At 42.4% G+C, this 18544-nt stretch overlaps 1 protein-coding gene across 1 annotated transcript in view; it reads left to right on the top strand.

The window, feature by feature from the left end:
- Positions 1-18544, top strand: part of ZNF423 (zinc finger protein 423) — a 264463-nt gene that overhangs the window by 40914 nt on the left and 205005 nt on the right. The gene's annotated exons all lie outside the window — the stretch shown is intronic.

Genomic DNA, 18544 nt, shown 5'->3' with positions numbered 1-18544 from the left:
GAGAGGAGCATTGCTTATATGAGCCTGCAATCTGTAAGGAACATGGGGAAGTTAATTGTATAAGTAAATGCTACCTTGTTAGATAAAGGCAGTGAGTTTTTAAAGGGCTTGTTGAAGAGGTGAGTTTTTAGGTTGTGCTTAGAGGGATGGAAAGTAAATGGAATAGACATTTAGAGAATGGAGGAGTCTTTGATATGTTAGTGCAGAAGTATAAAGGATAATGTCATCGGCGGATCGGAGTTGGTGTGTAGGGTGCTATCTGGAGGTATATAGATGACGTTTTACCTGTTTTTCATTAAAACTAGAATTTGCATTATTGTCTCCATGGTGAGAAACGTTAAATACTGAATGCATGCCATATGTTACAAAGTGTATTTCGCTTGCAGATGCACTATAGGCCAACAGGTAAAGGTATTAATAATTTGTATATATCAATATGTGATTGCTTTACAAAACAAGATTTATTCGTGGTTTTACTTGTTATCAATAAGTTTTGCCCTCTGAAGACCAGACAAAGGTGAAACAAAAAATGAAGAAGCCCCACATGAATGAAAATTGTAAAGCAACTAAAGTACAACAGTAAGGCAGCTCTCTGAGTAACATCAGGCCCATTTGTATGAAAGCCCATATGCTGTAAGCATTGGCCTTGAGGTTGTTATGGGTCAGCATGTATATCCCAAGATAGTTCAAAATCTGATATAGAACCCCTCAGAGTGAAAACCTAAAATGATGCCTTCCATCATTTTTGCCTATTACTAAACATTGTGATGGATTCACAATGGTTTAGCAGTAGGTCTGACGGACGTTTTTTAGGTTCTTCTGTTGGTCAAGGAACATTGGTCTGTTTTACAAAACCAGTTGGCCCGTACGATGTTTCCATAATCCAATCAGACTGCAAATTAAATTTGAGCACTTTTTCAATACCAGTGGGATCTAATAATCACTGAATATTCGCGAGATGATTACTTCATCTTTTGTGAAACACTTGAAGAAACTGCTAGTTGAAAAGAAGGATATTTCTAGCCTTGTATTAGCTTTGTACATACAGCTCAGATCTCGTGAGGCGTCAAAGCGGATTTGAAGGCAAATGGTCACTATGCAGCATTATTTTTATATATTTTTTTTTTTATTTGGCATTTAATAATCCAGAAAATTTGATAATCTGAAATTAGTTGCCTATTTCTGCTATGCAATCCAACAATATAATGTGGAATTTGATAAACTGAAGCAGACTATTAAGGCCTCATGTCGACGGGGTTAAAATCCACAGCATTTCTCCCGCACGCGGATCCGCGCCCCATAGGGATGCATTAGACACCCGCAGGTAGTTAAATACCTGCGGATGTAATTTTTCCCGTCAGGCGCGGATCCGCGTGCGGGAAAAAATCCGGACATGCTCCATTTTCGTGCGGGTCTCCCTCGGGGACGGCTCCCGCAGGCTTCTATTGAAGCCTATGGAAGCCATCGGGATCCGCGGGAGACCTGTACCAGAATTAAAACTGCCGAGCACATCCGCGGGGCCAAAGAAAGAAGATCTGGCCGCGAAGAAGGGAAGAACCGCATCATCCGGAGCAGGTGAGTTTATTCTTATTTTCAGCGCTCATGTCCGCGGGGCAGGAGGGACCCGCTACGGATTCTCCATGAAGAATCCGCGGCGGGCCTGATTTTCCCCATGGACATGAGGCCTAAGTAGAGATAATCCATTTGAAAATTCATATAATATTAAAAAAAGCAAATTTTGTACAGTATTTTTGTTTTTGCCTTTTTTTATTTTCAAGCTCAAGCAGGTTTCCTTAACTTTTTTTTTTTAACCTGTAATGGGCCTCCCCCCTCCCCCGTTTCCCAACAAAATGGAACAAAAAAGTGTACCGGACTGCCCGGTGTGAATGTATGCGCACCTTCCAGACCCTGCTGATGCTGAACTACAGGAATTTTATTGTACAAACTTCTTATAGCCTTGATTTGTGTCCTAGACCTGTTCAATGAATTGGCGAATGCTCCTAGGGATTACATCTTTACTCATGTAAAGATTTGGGATTAATCATTGTAGTAGTTATCTACTGTTGAGATGCATTTTTTTTCTGTAACTCTTCCATTTTGCCACAGAAATATTTTCTTTCTAGCGCCTGTCTGATATGCGGTCCCCTCTGTGCAGGAGCTAACTGAGCGTGTAAACTGTGCGTTTACTCTCTCTTGCGTGACCCTCAGTTTCAGATGACTAAGACGAGCAGTTCCCTTTATGTAGCTGGGACCTGGAACAGAAATTTTTTTTTTATGTGGATTTAGAGTAATGCCTACTGTCAAAATACACAGCAATATTTAGTAAAGTGGTGTCCTGTGCGCTCACATTTCATATACATGCTGTACATTATATACCTCAATGCCCTGTATAAACCTGCATAACAAACTTACTCCCTTGGATGATGTATGTTGAAATAGGATATGAATATGGTTTTCTATAGAGGACAAAAAAACAGGTGTTGTACGTATGTATGTATCGCCTATGAACATAAAAGAAACCTTATCATGTATTATTAGACTCTCGTATTTTCTAATATAAAAAGTGACACCCCCCGCCCTCCACCCTGCGCCCCACTCTTCCCTAAGGGTAAAGAAATTTTATCTGAGAAATTCTTATTTCCGGCAGTTGACAGAAATAATGTTCGTGGAAGCAGATCATTCTCTCATGGAAAACGAGCTTACCTGCCTTGAAACTAATTATGCCTGGGAAGCCTTTTTAATTAGATAATGGCAATAATGAAACAGCGATTAGATTTCCCTGCAAAGTGTTGGAAAAATTTGAGTTTAGCCAGTGTCCCGGCAAATGGGAAAACCTTGGAGCGTTTTAATAACAAATCAGCTCAAGTGTGATTCTACGACTTGGAATAACGGCCTCAGATAATTCTTAGATGTACAAGGATACATCAGTATCGGCCTTGTTTTTCTGATTAAGGTAAAATGCCCGCAGTAACCGGGCAGCTCTCGTTAGTTTCACTGTGGAAGCGTCCGAAATTGTGCAGAAAAGGTCTAGATAACCCATCACTTGTAACACTGTAACCCAACACCGCCATACTTCCTAGGCTTCGGACCTGATGTCTTATTTCGACTCTGATCTATCCTTTCTTCTTCGCATTTAGTTCATTATTAAATCCCATCGCCTGCACCTAAAAACCATCTCTCCTATGTGTCTCTACCTTAATATTAACAATGATAGACCTAAATCTTAAACCCTAATTATTTCTCGCCATGATCTGTAAGTCGCTAGTACTTGGCATTCCATAAACTGACTGGCTTCACTTCAGTCCATCATGAACGCAGGCTGAGCTTTCTGATTAGCGGTTGCACTAATACCTCTACTCTGTCACTCATTCTACTGGTTACCTGCTTATTGTATAATTAAAGGCGTTGTCTCACAAAACTTATTCCATGTCCACAGGAAAAGAAGTTAAGTATCTGATCGGTGGGGGTTCGATCTCTGAGACCCCCACAGATCACGGAAATGGGGGGCACGAATGTCCGTGAGTGAATAGTTGCAATGGTCACATGTTCATTCTACCATTCCATTCATTTCAGTTGGACATGGCAGAGTCCGTCTACTCAATTGTCTCCTGTAGTTCCATTGAAATGAATGAGGTGGTGGTGTGCATGCATGACTCCATTCATTCTGGGATACTTAGGACATTCGTGATCGGTGGGGTTCCCAGCAGTCAGTCCCTACTAATCATATATTTATCCCCTATCCTTTGGATAGGGATAAGTTATTTTTATGGGGCATGAGTCTACTGTAGATAACATTAGTGTTGACTTTCTAGTCTTCTCATAAAGTTCATGGTATCGGACTGTAGACTGGGCAATACCATTGTAAGTCATGATCCCAAACTATGTGCATTGAATCGATCAAGGTGATTAGGTGCTCCTAAAGGGATTTTCCGGGACCAATTAACTATTGGTTAACATCAATTACATTTTAAGGGGGGGTGTCCAGTTACAGGACAACATCTCTTCAATGGCACTCAGTATAGTGAAATAACAGGTTGGTCAGTATTTACCCCTCTTCTGCTGCCACGACCCAGCACTGCTGCCCTGCGGGGCTGCAGCACTCGATCCTGGCGGCAGAGGAGGGGTAAGTACTGATCATTTTATTTCACTACAGTCAGCCCCTGTTGAAGGCTTGTTGTCCAGGAATTAAAGAACCCCTTTGCATCCAGCCACCTTGCAATATACTTGTGGTTCATGATGTCTATGGATCACCTGATCGCATCCCAAATCACATAATGCCCTCCCAGACAGAATTTCTCATCCTTTAGTGCAGCCTTCTGATGGACTCGATGCGCAATAAAGTGATTACCGATGTCATGTAGATTGGGTAGTTGAATAATTTCAGAGGTTCTCTTGAACATGACCGGTCCCAGCTCATGAAGGTTGTCCCATGCATACCCCGCCCTCAACTTTCACTGCACTTTGCTTAACTTGTCCTTCATTATGGTCCCTATTCTGCGTTTCCAACACCTGGATAAAGATGTTTTTCGGTTTTGGACTGATCTGCATGATTTATTTTTACCCTCCGCAGTGTATATATATATATATATATATATATATATATATATATATATATATAGTATAGCTTCTCTATGCTCTGGGGGTGAGGACACTCTTTCTACTTCTAATGCCCATGGTATGACTCTGAAAACATGGCATAGAAAATTTGTGTGAGATGAATGATCTGAACATCTGAAAATTCTCGTTTTTCCTTCTTTATTATAGTGTATCCATCAGTGGACATTTAAAGCTTATGGAGTCTAGTGCTATTTGAGCTGGGAAAGCATTGGCGTGAAAACTGCTTGTCCGCTGCCCCCATAACACGTGTTGTATATGCTCCATGGTGTCGTTCATGGCGTTAGGTGTGAGCCGTGCATGAACAAGTCGCTATCCAGCAGCTTTATGAAGCAGTGTCCTTGCATAATTTGGGTGGTCAAGGATCTAGAGACTGTAATGACTGTTGGCATTGCTAATGACATTTAGGTGTTGAGTTTTAAAAGGGAATGCGTGTTTATACAGTGTGCAAGTGAATGTGCTGGCATACTGTTTCCCAGCTAATTTATCACAGACTGTCACAGACCTCTATCCAGATAGAACAGAAGTCGAGTCGAGCCTCGCCATGGAACAGGAGCCACAGGAGTGTCCAGTAGGTGCTTGTGAAATGTGTAGGAGAAGGTGGGGGGGGATGCTGGCCGCCTCTGTGGAAACTGAACTGCTGGGAGCCAAAGGCAACATTGAGAAGGCTGTGAGCAGGCTCTGCTGAGCACAAGCAGCCAGATGCATTTGCGGGCAGGGATGTGTGTGCCAGCCAGAGATGGCTTTCATCTCCTGTGTTTTTGCCACGCTGCAATCTAAAAGTGCATTTCTATTTTTTTTTACTTTTTTTTCTTCCTTACAAATCTCCCTTTACAGGAAACTAGCTGTCATTTATTTATTGTGCATGTTGGTAATTACTGTAACGCTTCACTGTTATATGTATGGAGTACAGGCAAATTAGCATGTTCCTTGTTCAAAACATAGACTGTCCAATGAAAAATGCAACACATGGCATTAAAGGGCTTATTCTGGGTGTTTTTTTTGGAAAGCTGCTCAGGATTCTGGTAAAACATAAAATAAGGCAAACTCAACACAGCTGGTTTCCCGCCGCTCCTGCTCTGTTGGTGCCCGATACCCTACTGCTATCGAGTTCATAGAATGGTAGAGTTGGAAGGGACCTCCAGGGTCATCGGGTCCAACTCCCTGCTCAGTGCAGATCACCAAATCATCCCAAACAGATGTCTGTCCAGCCTTTGTTTGAACACTTCAATTGAAGGAGAACTCACCACCTCTTGTGGTAACCTGTTCCACTCATTGATCACCCTCACTGTCAAAAAGGTTCTTCTAATATCTAATCTGCGTTTCCTCCCTTTTAGTTTCAGCCCATTGCTTCTGGTCTTTCCCTGTACAAATGAGAATAGGGCTGATCCCTCTGCACTGTGACAGCCCTTCAGATATTTGTAGACAGCTATTAAGTCTACAGATATCTGCAATACTTCTTGCGGCAGTGATGACGTCACCTCCAATAGTGACATGTAACCACTGCAGCTACTTACAGGCTCACGTCAGTCACATGCCTCAGTGTTGGGATGTCTTCGCTGCTGCAGCAAGAAGTAGAGAGCAACAGGGAACCGAGAATTGACAGAACGGGAGCAGTGGGGAACTGGGTGGAGGGATGATGCCTTTTTCTTTTTTCACCATACTGGAGAAGTTTCCAATTTTTTTAACCTTGGTAACTCCTTTAGCTTCAATTAAACGACTTGAATGAACTAGTCCTAGACACATTACATGCCCTCTGCGCACGCTCAGAAATATAACCCAAACCTGAAAGAAAAAATGGGTAAAAACTGTTGGCTTTCCATTATTTCCTTGACTACAATGCAAAATAAGGATCTGTTTTTGTTCCATTTTTTGAACTGGAAACAAAAGTTCAGCAGTCCGTTCTTTTGTTTTCAATATGAAAAAAAGAAGGAATAGATACGGAAAATTGAGAAATGTATTGAAACTGAAGATCTTGATTGTTAGTTCATTTCTATGGGCAGAAAAACTGAAATGTTTTGTTCCGTTATGCTGCACCCACGATGGAAAGCAAAAATGGTGCTGTGAAATGGCTCTTAAAAGTTTGCTGAATCATGGTATGTAACACATTAACCCTTTCCAATCCACTCTCTGACGTCTTACGACATTATGATTTAAGGCTGTACAGCTCCGATGTTGGAAGACGTCCGTCGGGGTTCTCTTACTGTATATTGCCAGCCTCTCTGCTGTCGGAGCCTATCCAACGTATCCAGCATATAGCGCCATTGTATAACGGCAGAAAAAGAGTAAGCCCCCTAGAAAAACCAGGATACAAATTGGATTGGAAAGAGTTAAAGTTTGCTAAATCTGTCCACAGCTAACATGCCTTCTTCATAGCATTGGTTAGTACTATTAGCTGCAGCACTGGGGTGCTAGGGACTGCTGACCATGAGCAAAAGCTGCTCAAAGTTTGCAACCTTCTTTGAGTTTGCCTAAAAATGCATGTCTATGGAGAAACTTGGGGGGGCTTTTCGATGGATATATCCTTTTTTGACTGAATTATGCCCTATTTGCGTGGTTGGCTTAATATTAGTGCAATTACTCCATTGTTATCTGTTCCCTAATTTCACCAAGTTAATTCTTCCGAATTACACCTGTTGTATTTACGTCAAATCCGTAGTAAACTCGGCAGTTTTATGTTTAGTTTTCCATTATGCCACCACAAGACTGCCCACTGCAATCATACAGAGCAGCCAACTGTACACCTAAATGGCTGTAGTAATCTTAAGTGCTAATTATTGGGAATCCTAAAATTATCCACTCCGTTGTTCCTATGCATGCCATTGTGATTGGCTTTAAGAAAATTAAAGCCTCGGTTTAATTGGGTACATTATGAAATGGCATTTAATGTGCCAGTTTCTGACTGGGTAATGCTGTTATGTCAGTGGGAGCCCACAATAAGTTGCGTCATTACAAATGAACACGGGCCACTATTAGGTGTTTTAATAAGATGGGATTTGAGAGTATTTTAATGTACAGATGGAGCATTGGAGTGACTAGAAGGTTATGGTCAGTAGTCTCAGTGTCACTATGACTGTATTAGGAGTTGGGGATTTTCACAGTAGGACTTCATCATGCTGGGCTACAATCATTTAAGTCTACCAAGCAAATGGCCCTTGTCTGCCTCCGAAAAGTAAAGTAATTGCACAAGTAGAAAGGTTTTGCATTGCAACAATGTGCAATTTTGTTTTTATGATTTACACCAATTATGGCTGCGACTGTCTAGAATCTAGACTAAAGCTGGTCATACACTTCAGATAGCTGTCGGCTGATCTCCCCTGGGAACAAAAGGATTGGAATTGTTCAAATCCAACAGCCCAATAATTCTCATTTCCTTCACATCTGCCATCGGGAAACATCAGGACACGGCCATACACATTGCATGGTCAGCGGTCGTTCCTGAATCTTTGCTTTCGTCTGAAAGTAATGTGTATGGCCATCTTAAGATATGCTGAAACCTTGGGGAAATTTATTAAGGCCAGCATGTCAAATGCCGGTCTTAATAGTATCTCCACCAGTGGGCGATATGCCTAATATACGAAGAGGGCGAAATGGACTGCGGACCCATGTGAAAACTGCACTAAATGCTGCTGATTTTGACATTGATTTCAGTACAGATCCACAGCATACTCTTACAACGGATCTGTTAATGGTGCTTATAGTATGTAGACCCCTAACTGTGAAGGCAGCCATTGTTTTGTTGAAATAGAATCCATTAACATGAAGCATTCATTATGATTGGAAATAACCGTTTGAATATTGAGATATAGACACCCTGTGCCATTTGCATCAGTCAAATTATGACTGGATATACGGGGGTGGACAAAACTATGGAAACACTGTACGAAGTGCAGGCCTTAAAATCTGTCTGTATGTCTTATTGAAATATGATTTATAATCCCATGTAACTTAAGTTGGGGTAATGGGACACAGATGATGCCGGGCAGAAGTGAACATCTGCCCTAGCAACAAGGTTCCATTGGTCAGAGGTTTGAGTGCTGTTACCAGCTGGTGCCAAAACCACCCAGAGCAGGGCAAGAGGTGAAGTAGACACAAATTTGTCAGGAAAGATCTTAACCAAACAGCGGTCAAAGGGGCAGCTCAATACTAATGGTTAAAATCTCATGCATTTTGTACGGTGTTTCCATATTTTTGTCCACCCCCTGTATGTGTTGTGTGTGCTGATATAGTATGGTATTAGATTGATTATTATTAAGGCACGTTGTTCTGTGTATGGATAAATCGCCAGCAGAGGGACGTGAAAAACGAAAAGATGAATCCTACTTTGTAGTGATAGGGCTCAGCCGCTTTCCATCCAGGGGAATCACTGCTTGTGCGTTTATCAGTACGTCCCTCTACAGCGATTTCCCTAACTCTAGCCCTCGTGATCCTCCAACAGGTCAGATTTTCAGGATTTCCATAGTTTTACATAGGTGATGTAATTATTGCCAATTCCACAGGCGTGACCGCAGGTGTTCTCTCTATAGGATGTCCTCAGATCATGACCTGTTAGGAGGTCATGAGGGCTGCAGTTTGGGATATACTACAGCATGGTGGGTGACCCTCTGACACTGAAGCATTTTGGGGTGTACCTACTAATGTTTGTACACTGGTTTTCTGGTATACAAAAGTTACAAACTTAGACTAGCCGGTCTAAGACAGTCGTAAACGTTAAATTCAACAGACTTATCATCCAGCAGAGCTACTGTGATAAATCTGGTGCATTTCAAGACGGTCTGGTCTAAGAGCTCACGCGGGCTGTGCAGTATCCACATATTTCACGCACATAATGTGCAGTCCATAAGCTCATTGATTTACATTGGATCATTCGGACATGCGCTGTTTTCACGCTCTGTGTGAAAAAAAAAAAAAGACCACTGCACTTCCTATTTTGGTGAGTAATACGCCCATTGTAGGCTGTAGTGGTTTATGATGCATGGTAAATCTGCATGTTACATGTGTACTTAACGTGTACTGCGTGTTAGGCACGTGAAAAATACACGCATGATACCCTGCTCTCACACACCCGTGTAAATGAGCCCTAAGTTTGCACTGTCAAACTTTTAGATAGTATTAGTAAATGCAATTCACATATGCATTCTTTTTCTTCCACAGATCAATGGTCCATGTGAAAAAAAAAAAAAAAATCCTTGCAGAATGCCCTATTCTGGTGCGATGCTTGGACCAGAATCGCCCATTAAAGTCAATGGGTGCCTTTTTTTAAAAAAATTCTGAAATCAGTCGCATGGCATATATGTGTGTCACTTTTTTTTTTTCATTTGCCCATTAACTTTAATGGGAGTTCTAAATTACATCAATTTGGCCACCTTACTATTTTCCCTACACACTTCACACTTGTGGGTTAAGGCAAAAATTGAACAAAAATTGATGTAAAATGCATATACGCTTGCAATGAAATTGGTCAGTTTTTCCACGGATCAAAATCGCACTTGGTGGTGTGAGTGAGGCCTTAAAGGGGCAGTCCGTGCACAGATTAACACATCAAAATGTAATTTACATCATCACAATTAGTAATTCTGTAATAGGTTCCCTGTACCCGATCTAGCTACTTTCTTCATTTTCATTTTCATGTGACCCTCCGCCTGAGAAATATCTCCACTTCCTGTGACACCTTGTCCACATTTTCCACCACAGCCTCCAACTTCCTGTGAGCAGTGCATGATGGAAGGACAGGAGTGGAAGCACTGCGCTGTATGTGCAGTTCAGAGTGCTGGAAGGTCCAGTACACTCCTTCTACACTCCGAGAGGGAGGTTGGTGCTAGTAAGTTGTAGGACCGGTGAGCTGTGGGCGGAGCCAGGGGCGTAACTATAGAGGATGCAGGGAATGCGGTTGCACCCGGGCCCAGGAGCCTTAGGGGGCCCATAAGGCTTCTTTTCTCCATAAAGGGAGCCCAGTACTATGAATAAAGCATTATAGTTGGGGGCCCTGTTACAGGTTTTTCATTGGAGCCTAGGAGCTTCAAGTTACACCTCTGGGCGGAGCTACAGTCCTGGCCGCTAAACCAGCTCTATGCATGCTGGGAGTTTTTAGGTAACGGTCTATTGCTGTGCTTACTGCAGAAATGATGCATGTAATACAGCGGTAGATCAGCGGCTGCATGGGATGAAGAAGAGGGTCCAGAGCAGCAGGTAAAAGGTACACGTTGCCGCTACTTTCCCGTACCTGCTAGATTTCAGCATTTTTAGGAATTTCCACTATGGTCACGATAAACCCAAACAGATCATTTCCGGTGCGTTCTCATAAATCCAAGTGAAGATTCACTTTATTGGCGCACCTTTAAGCATTGCCGAGATGTGCTGATATGATATTCAGACCATCAAAATACAGTTCTTTTTAATCATCTCCCTTAATGTAGAATCCTAGAGGGTTTATAGCCGCATAATGTTGCAATTAATCAAAATTTAGGGCCACTGCATTCCTAAGAACAAAACATTGACCATACACTTTTTTTTGTCTCATTTGTTGCCAGCTTTCTGCGCACTTCTCTGTATTACCAGCTAATGCCTTTTTAATGTGACTTTTATTGTAATGTGCTTTATCTTAATTGTCTTTTGTGTAAAATGCTTAAGCATAAAAGTTAGGAGTTTTGGGTCAGAGAGGGAAAAAAAAAAAGAAGTCTGGTTTAAAGTGCTAATTATTATATCATCGGAGCATACACAAGGAAGTGCTTATCCAAAAGTGCACATCATCTAAATTAGGGTTAATTAGAGCCTCTCCCAAATAGTGGATGCTTCATCAGCAAGAGGATGGCGAGCAAATAAATCTAATTTCCCTTCTACGAAAATCTTTGCAAGCTTAATTGCTACAACAACAACATTTCTTTTTTTCATTAGAAGCGGAGGGTCATTATTAACGCAGTGTAATGTGTTCTATTGCAAGAAGCTCGCTCCCACCTTTCACAGGTGCCCCCGGAGACCGAGTGCGGAGCGGACAACGTTCATCATATGCTGACGAGCCCAATTAAAACACTTTGATATTTTGTGTTTCGAAAGCTTCTCCCAATGTTTGCACAAAACACCGGCTCCTAATTAGATTAATTAAACTGTTATTATGTTAATGCACAGCTCTTTTTAACCTTTTATTTGTCACAGAACTATAAAGGATGGGTACTTTTTCGCTGGTGAAGCGGGCATTGTTTGTGGAGTGTGTACTATTAGTGTCACATGTGTTTTACGGAATTGTATGAAAGGTTTAAGAAAAAGAAAATCTTCCTCTCCCTGTAATTTTTTAACATTTTTTTTATTTTTTTAATATTTTTTCTTTAGTTTTGGAAATTTTGTAAGAATAATTAATATCCACTTCTATATGTAGAGCAGTCAGTTAGTTTTCATAAGAAAGGTGTCAACAACGCATCCATTGACTAGTTGATAAGTGCCAGGATTTTTATAAACTGTTGGTGCGCAAAAACTTATTCTGGACCGTGTAGGGAAATGTTTCTGAAACTTATTGAAATACCTAATCCAGCTTTATTTCACTTACACATGAGCAGGAAACTCTTAAGGGCCCTTTCACATGTGGGGAATATTTCAACAAGACCCACCCCTGCATGTATACTTGTAGATTTTGGGGCAGAACTTTCTGCATCTTTAGGTACATTTTTGCAGAAATATTCTGCACGTGTGAAAGGGCCCTAAGGGTCTTTATACACTATATAATTAGCTGAGGTAGACGAACGCCGATCAGTTAGTTCAGTGCTTGTCTACTAGGCCTTTGCGATGGCTCTTTCAGACCTGTTTACACAAGAAGATGTACAGCTGACCAACGAACATCTTTAATTTTCATGTAAACAAGGCCGACTAAATGAGTGTTTGCTTCTTCATTGGCTGATTGTTTGCACTTTTACACTTTGTGCACTTTTGCATGACCTGATGATTCGGGCAATTGTCAGACTGTGTAAAAGGCCCTTAAAGAGTTGTTCCAATCTTGGCCATATATGGAAATACACTGATCGTTAGGAGGCAGCAGAGGACAAATACCCAAGCATAGCTAGACTCTTTCTGTAACTTGTGACCTGTGGCCATGGCGTATCTCACTGTGCTACACTTTGGCTGTAACGCCTGTTCACTTTTATGCGGGTTTAGGAAACCGTGTAGCGTAGTGCAGCCCACTCGGCTGTTTCTGTCATTCCTGATCACCGTATAAGGTTGGTCAGGAGGTGGTTGGGGCTACAGCTCAAGGTAGGTGCAGGTCCCAGAGGTGGGATCAAATGGACAGATACAATTACTGAAATCATGAACGAATCTTCAAGAAGCCTGAAGACCCAGAAGCCAACACATTGGTCATCACTTGGAGAACTTAATACAGTTAGATTTTTGCACGGAATAAGTATTAATTCACTCTGTTAAAGTGACCTTCCAGTTTTGGGATAAAATTCTGTCCTGGGACCAGAGTGGAGGGGTTATATTACCCTCATTTATTCACTGGCGTCCCTCCAATCTCCCAGTTCAAAGCCACATTTTTTGTTGTCCACTATGAGTGCAGCAATTTTCTAACTACCTAAAGCACACTATGCACTGCTCTGACTGGCCAGAGCTGATCACATTACCAGCTCTGGCCAATCAGAAAACACCTAATCTAATATTAGCAATGCATTGTGGAGATTCAGTAGTCTTGAAGATTACATTGGCCATCTTGGATGGCTGAATATGGGTCTTTTAACAAGTGGATCAGATGGACAGCAGAGGAAAACTGCAGGTAATATACACACCACTGCCCCTGACCCACGATAGAATGTTGTCCCAAAACTGGAGGGTTGCTTTAACTCATGCCAAATATAAGTTTTCAAACTGAACCATGTTGTAAAATATGCCCCTATGTCTGGATATTATTGTTGCATACTTGATATGCTGCGTCCTGCTGTTATGATCAGAGGGTCCACCTGATATGTCCAGTGCTGGTAGCTCAGTCCCACCACTCAGATCCTCTTGTACAGGGGCAGCACAGTAATTCCTGGTACTGTACGGTGAGTGTACAGGCCAGACCAAATTTGGGACAATAGAAGGGACTTCTTCTCACCAACACAGGACACAGAAGGTGAATGTTCTGAGAAGATATTAAAAGAACCCCACTATAGAGACCATACAGGATTGGTTTGCATAACAGATGTGTAATAATCAAGACCTATTGCGGATGCATTGACACAATAAAAAAAAAGCATTGTGAAGGTGGACAAGGGGTGGAAGTGAAACTGGATATGACACTTTACAGGTGTGTCCCCAATAAATCTAGGAAACAGCATATCCCCTCTAGTAGTAATGAACATATTACTGTTGAGTTTCATCACTATATATATATCATTCACATTGTTTTCTTTGTGTATATTACATATGGACTTGCAAACAAAACCTACTTGAGGAGAAACATTCTCGAATGATTTACTGCGTGATGTAGCTACACATACAGGCAAATAATGCGCCACTGGGAAATGAGCTCCAGCCTTCGTAAATATTTCTGTTTCACTATTTCCCTTCGGGCAGCTACATTTGTAAAAAACTAATTAAGAAGTATAAAGTTCCCACATGAGGACTGTTTTAAAAATGGAATAGAAGTGACATTATCAATATTCTGCCGGTCTGCTTTAGAATATTCTACCACTGATCTTCTATACTACAATAGTATAAAGTGTGTATATATAAAGTATATATGTCAGAGCTCAAGTGTGATTATCTATTAGATAAAGTTCTTAAATGGAGTTATTTCCAGAATTAATATTTTCACCTGTCCACAGGATCAGTGACAAATGTCTAATCAATGGGTGTCCCACCACTAATCATGAGAATAGAGGTCCGATATCCCACTTTACTCCTTACTGCATCCCCATAGAGGAACTTAAAGCAGTAGATGAGCATGCATGCTACTACGCCGTTCACCTCTGCTGGACTACCAAAAAGAAGTACAGCAGTCAGCTATCTCTGGTGGTCACATAGAGTTCAACAGAGCCCTGGACAAGCATTCAAGCTCCAGTGAGGAGAACGCTGTGGATAGCTGCTACATGTTAATTCTTGGAATACTCTCTTAAATCTGTTGGTAGAAATCATTATATTGGCTGATAATGCAACATCTGATTAACAAAATAGACATCCAGGCAGTACTCCGGTAATATTGTATCTTGTCTCCACCAGAACAATGGGTGGAGACAAGCTGCATGCTAACAAGCAACACCAACAACTTGATTGGCTGGGCCGGCGAATAGGTTTCCATTATTTCCCCTCCCGCCTCGTTGGGTCACTGACCCCATGGCCGCTCTCCATTGTGCCCTTACTAGCATCTGCACTAGAGTGCACCGGAGCAGGAAGGGGAGAAGAAAGCAGAGCGCCGATGGCCAGTGACACGCCACCGCTCTCCCTTATCCCCTTCCCGGCTCCTGCACTGTCAGTCTCCTCGGTTCCATCACATATTGCATGCATTATGCGATGCCAGCGAGGAGACTGACAGTGGGTGACTGAGTTCGCCGGAGCAGGGACGGGAGAAGAAGGCAGAGTGCCGGGGGCAGTGACAGCGGGTGAATGCAGGGGAGTACAGAAGTACTGTGAAGAGGATCAAATTGGAAAGGCATCCCTTAGCTCCCTTTTGACATCTGTAGTCCATAGGAGTATGCGAAGTTCCATGCAGTGCAAAGTATCCCTCTACTGAATCTGTTGGTCCTTAGTTAAAATTGTAAAGTTTCACTCCAAAGAGTCTGTGTTGGCACTGCCTGTGGGTCTGCTGTCATAAATGCAATTGGATGCCATAATTGCAACACGTTTCCCAGTGCAACATCTCATGGAGTTGGTATGAGCGCCTTGCGTTTGTGTGGATTTTTTATGGGTACTCTGGTTTTCACACAAAAAAGCACAAGGATAGGTTAATTGACTTCCAATTACATTGGCCCCAGAGTTTGTGTCGGAGATGGGGAATTTAAATTGTGTGCCCCATTGGCGTCAGTGAGTGATGATCCCTGTAAAACGCTGGGGAATATGTTGCATATGGAATCTACTGTTTATAAACATCAGATTAGATCAGTGATGGCGAACCTTTTAGAGACCGAGTGCCCAAACTGCAACCCAAAACCCACTTATTTATTGCTAAGTGCCAACATGTCAGGGGGCGGGGCTTATCACAGCGTATGATTTTACTGCCGTCGTTCTAAAAAGGAAAGGGCCGCTTCAAAATAGACAGCGTGCAGATATTGACTGTTTTTTGGATGTGGAAATACTGCAGAATGTCCTTAGCGGAAATTTCTGTCGCAAATTCTGCAGCATTTCTGCAGACAAAATCTGCACCCTCTCTATGTTGAAACAGTCCTGCCCATTTCTGCACATGTAAACATACCCCAGCGGTAATAGTGACATCCCCCAGAGTGGCCCCCGTGGTAAGTGACATCCCCCACAGCGGCCCCCAGTATAACAGTGACATCCCCCATAGCGGCCCACGCAGTAATTGTGACCACCCCCCCGCACAGCAGCCCCCAGTATAATAGTGACCTCCCACAGCGGCCCCCAGTATAATAGTGACATCGCACAGCAGCCCCCAGTATAATAGTGACATTCCACAGTGGCCCCCAGTAGTAATTGTGCCTCCCTACAGCGGCCCCCAGCAGTGACAGTGCCCCCCTGAGGCCCATATACTTACTCCCTCCTCCTCATGGAAGCTTCTCTGTTCCTCTGCCTGGGTGCACCGCCAGCAGCGCTGATCGCAGGTGCACACTGTGCCATCAGTGTGTTGCCAGACGCCTCCTCCCCCTGCTCTCACGGAACCTAAGAGGAGACGTCAGGGGAGGGAGAGGTGGATCCTGGCTGCACACTGACATCATAGTGTGCACCAGGATCAGCGCCACTAGCAGCGCAGTCAGTGAATACCGGCAGGGGAGCCGTAGCCCCTGCCAGCATTCACTACTAACGTGGTGAGCCGGCGGCAATGGGTGCCAGCAGGTCGGTCTCTGCGTGCCGTCTCTGGCACGCGTGCCATAGGTTCGCCACCACTGCACTAGAGCTTCATTAGTTGTATCTTTACCTTCTACTTATTTCAGAATTGAATACAGTGGGCAATTAAGAACAAGTGTTTTTCATCTTGGGACATGGAAACATTGCAATATGTTCATATTGGGCCTAAACAGTGTGTATTTTCCACAGCCAGATTCTATGCAAAAAATCCAAAGTCTAGCAGCAAGGTGGATGAGATTTTACTAAATCTCATCCACATGCTGTGAAAAAAGCTGCAGTGTAAATTGACCCGTGGTGCAGATTTGAAATTGGGTCGATCTTTGTTGTGGACGTCAGTCTTTGCAGTGCATGGGGTGAATGCCGCGGGCCAGTTGGGTAGTTTTATACCCTCTTGTGATTATGACCGTCAGAGCTTCAGGTATGGTTTGTGTATGGACCTTTCCCTCCAGCCTATGCTGGGAATATAATGACATGGGATCGACAGAATGGCGTACTGATATCTCTGAGCGGAAAGGTTGAGGGGTCAAAATTGGAAACCCTATGAGATGTGAGGCTTTGGCTGACATTCTAGAAAGTCTACTGTTCCATGTTCAATATTCACGTTTCACATAAATTCAGTACTGTAGTACTTTTTGGTGAGCTGTTACTTTAACAGTGTACGTTTCCTGTTTTTGCATAGTCTTGGTGGTATTTAGTAAATCTTTTGTACTGCAGTATTTCATCTCTCTGGGTACAACCAGGGTGTTACACTGTCCTTCTTATGATATTGCGTCTTGTTAAACCATAGCTCAGACTGGCCCCTCCGGTATCTCTCTGACACTGCTCCAGCTCTCTGTCCACATCAAACACTCCGTGAGAAGGTCTAGAAGGTCAGAACTTTGGGAGGTTGTAAGAAGGTAACTTCAGGAAATGTTCATGTTTCAAGGATAGCCCGTATTCTACTGCTCGGGAGCCTGCTGCTGCAGAGAGATCAATTTTATTAAGTTGTAAGTCATAGGAGGCAAACACTATTAGCTGTGAGGCTGAACAAATCATTTACTTTTGTATCATTTTGGCTGCTGTTTGTGGAAGAAAGATTTTGCTCTTTCATCTAGGAGAAAATTCTGTTACTTTTATGTAACAGTACTAGCATGAAAAGACACTTTATAGCATGGGTACAATATGTGAGGGAGTTATTCCTCCTGTTTGATATTAAGAATGTTTGTTTGTTTTTAATTAATAAATATAACAGCAACATAATGTAGTTCCATAGAGAATGTCCACCGAAGTCATCACCCATGTAGTCTGCCCATGCAGCGCTGAGAAGGTAATTAACGGAATGGGGGCACTGTGAAGACATTGGGGTTATGGAGCATAGAAAAAGATGATGGTCATGTCTTGTGGATTGGTATTGTGACCCAAGTTCCGGATACGATTCAGACGACCGTTACAAAAAATATGCAATTTTTTTTTTTTTAGAGTATAATGGAAAGGAGTGATGTGAGGATAACACATAAGCAGGTTACCTTTCATTGTAATTTCACCTACTGCTAGCTATCCACTATATCAATTGGCGCATCACTCAAAATAACCGTAATACCTTTTAGGAACAATAAGAGAAATGTTTTGCGAAGATTAGTTCCATTACACAGTAATCCAGATCACTTGAGGAAGCGCACCGTTCTTCGTATAAGGGTTAAGACTTTACTATGACTAACAGTCTCTTGGTAATACAATATACAAATCTCACTCAAGAGGTCCCTCCTACAACATTAACTTAACGATCATTTGCCGACCGTCCAACTATGTTAGCTCGAATACTTTATCAGACAACTGTCTGGGTTCAGTCAAGGGGTTTCATTTTCGGGTTTTTAAACCTAAAGCCCAACAGAACCTTTGGACCTAGATAATAATGAGATGCAAATATGCGCTTAGAAGCGATCTAATTACTATGTACTAATTTATGACT

Source organism: Eleutherodactylus coqui, chromosome 11, assembly GCF_035609145.1.
Source record: "Eleutherodactylus coqui strain aEleCoq1 chromosome 11, aEleCoq1.hap1, whole genome shotgun sequence".
Taxonomy (NCBI): Eukaryota; Metazoa; Chordata; class Amphibia; order Anura; family Eleutherodactylidae; genus Eleutherodactylus; species Eleutherodactylus coqui.
This window is presented reverse-complemented; position numbering and strand designations above follow the sequence as displayed.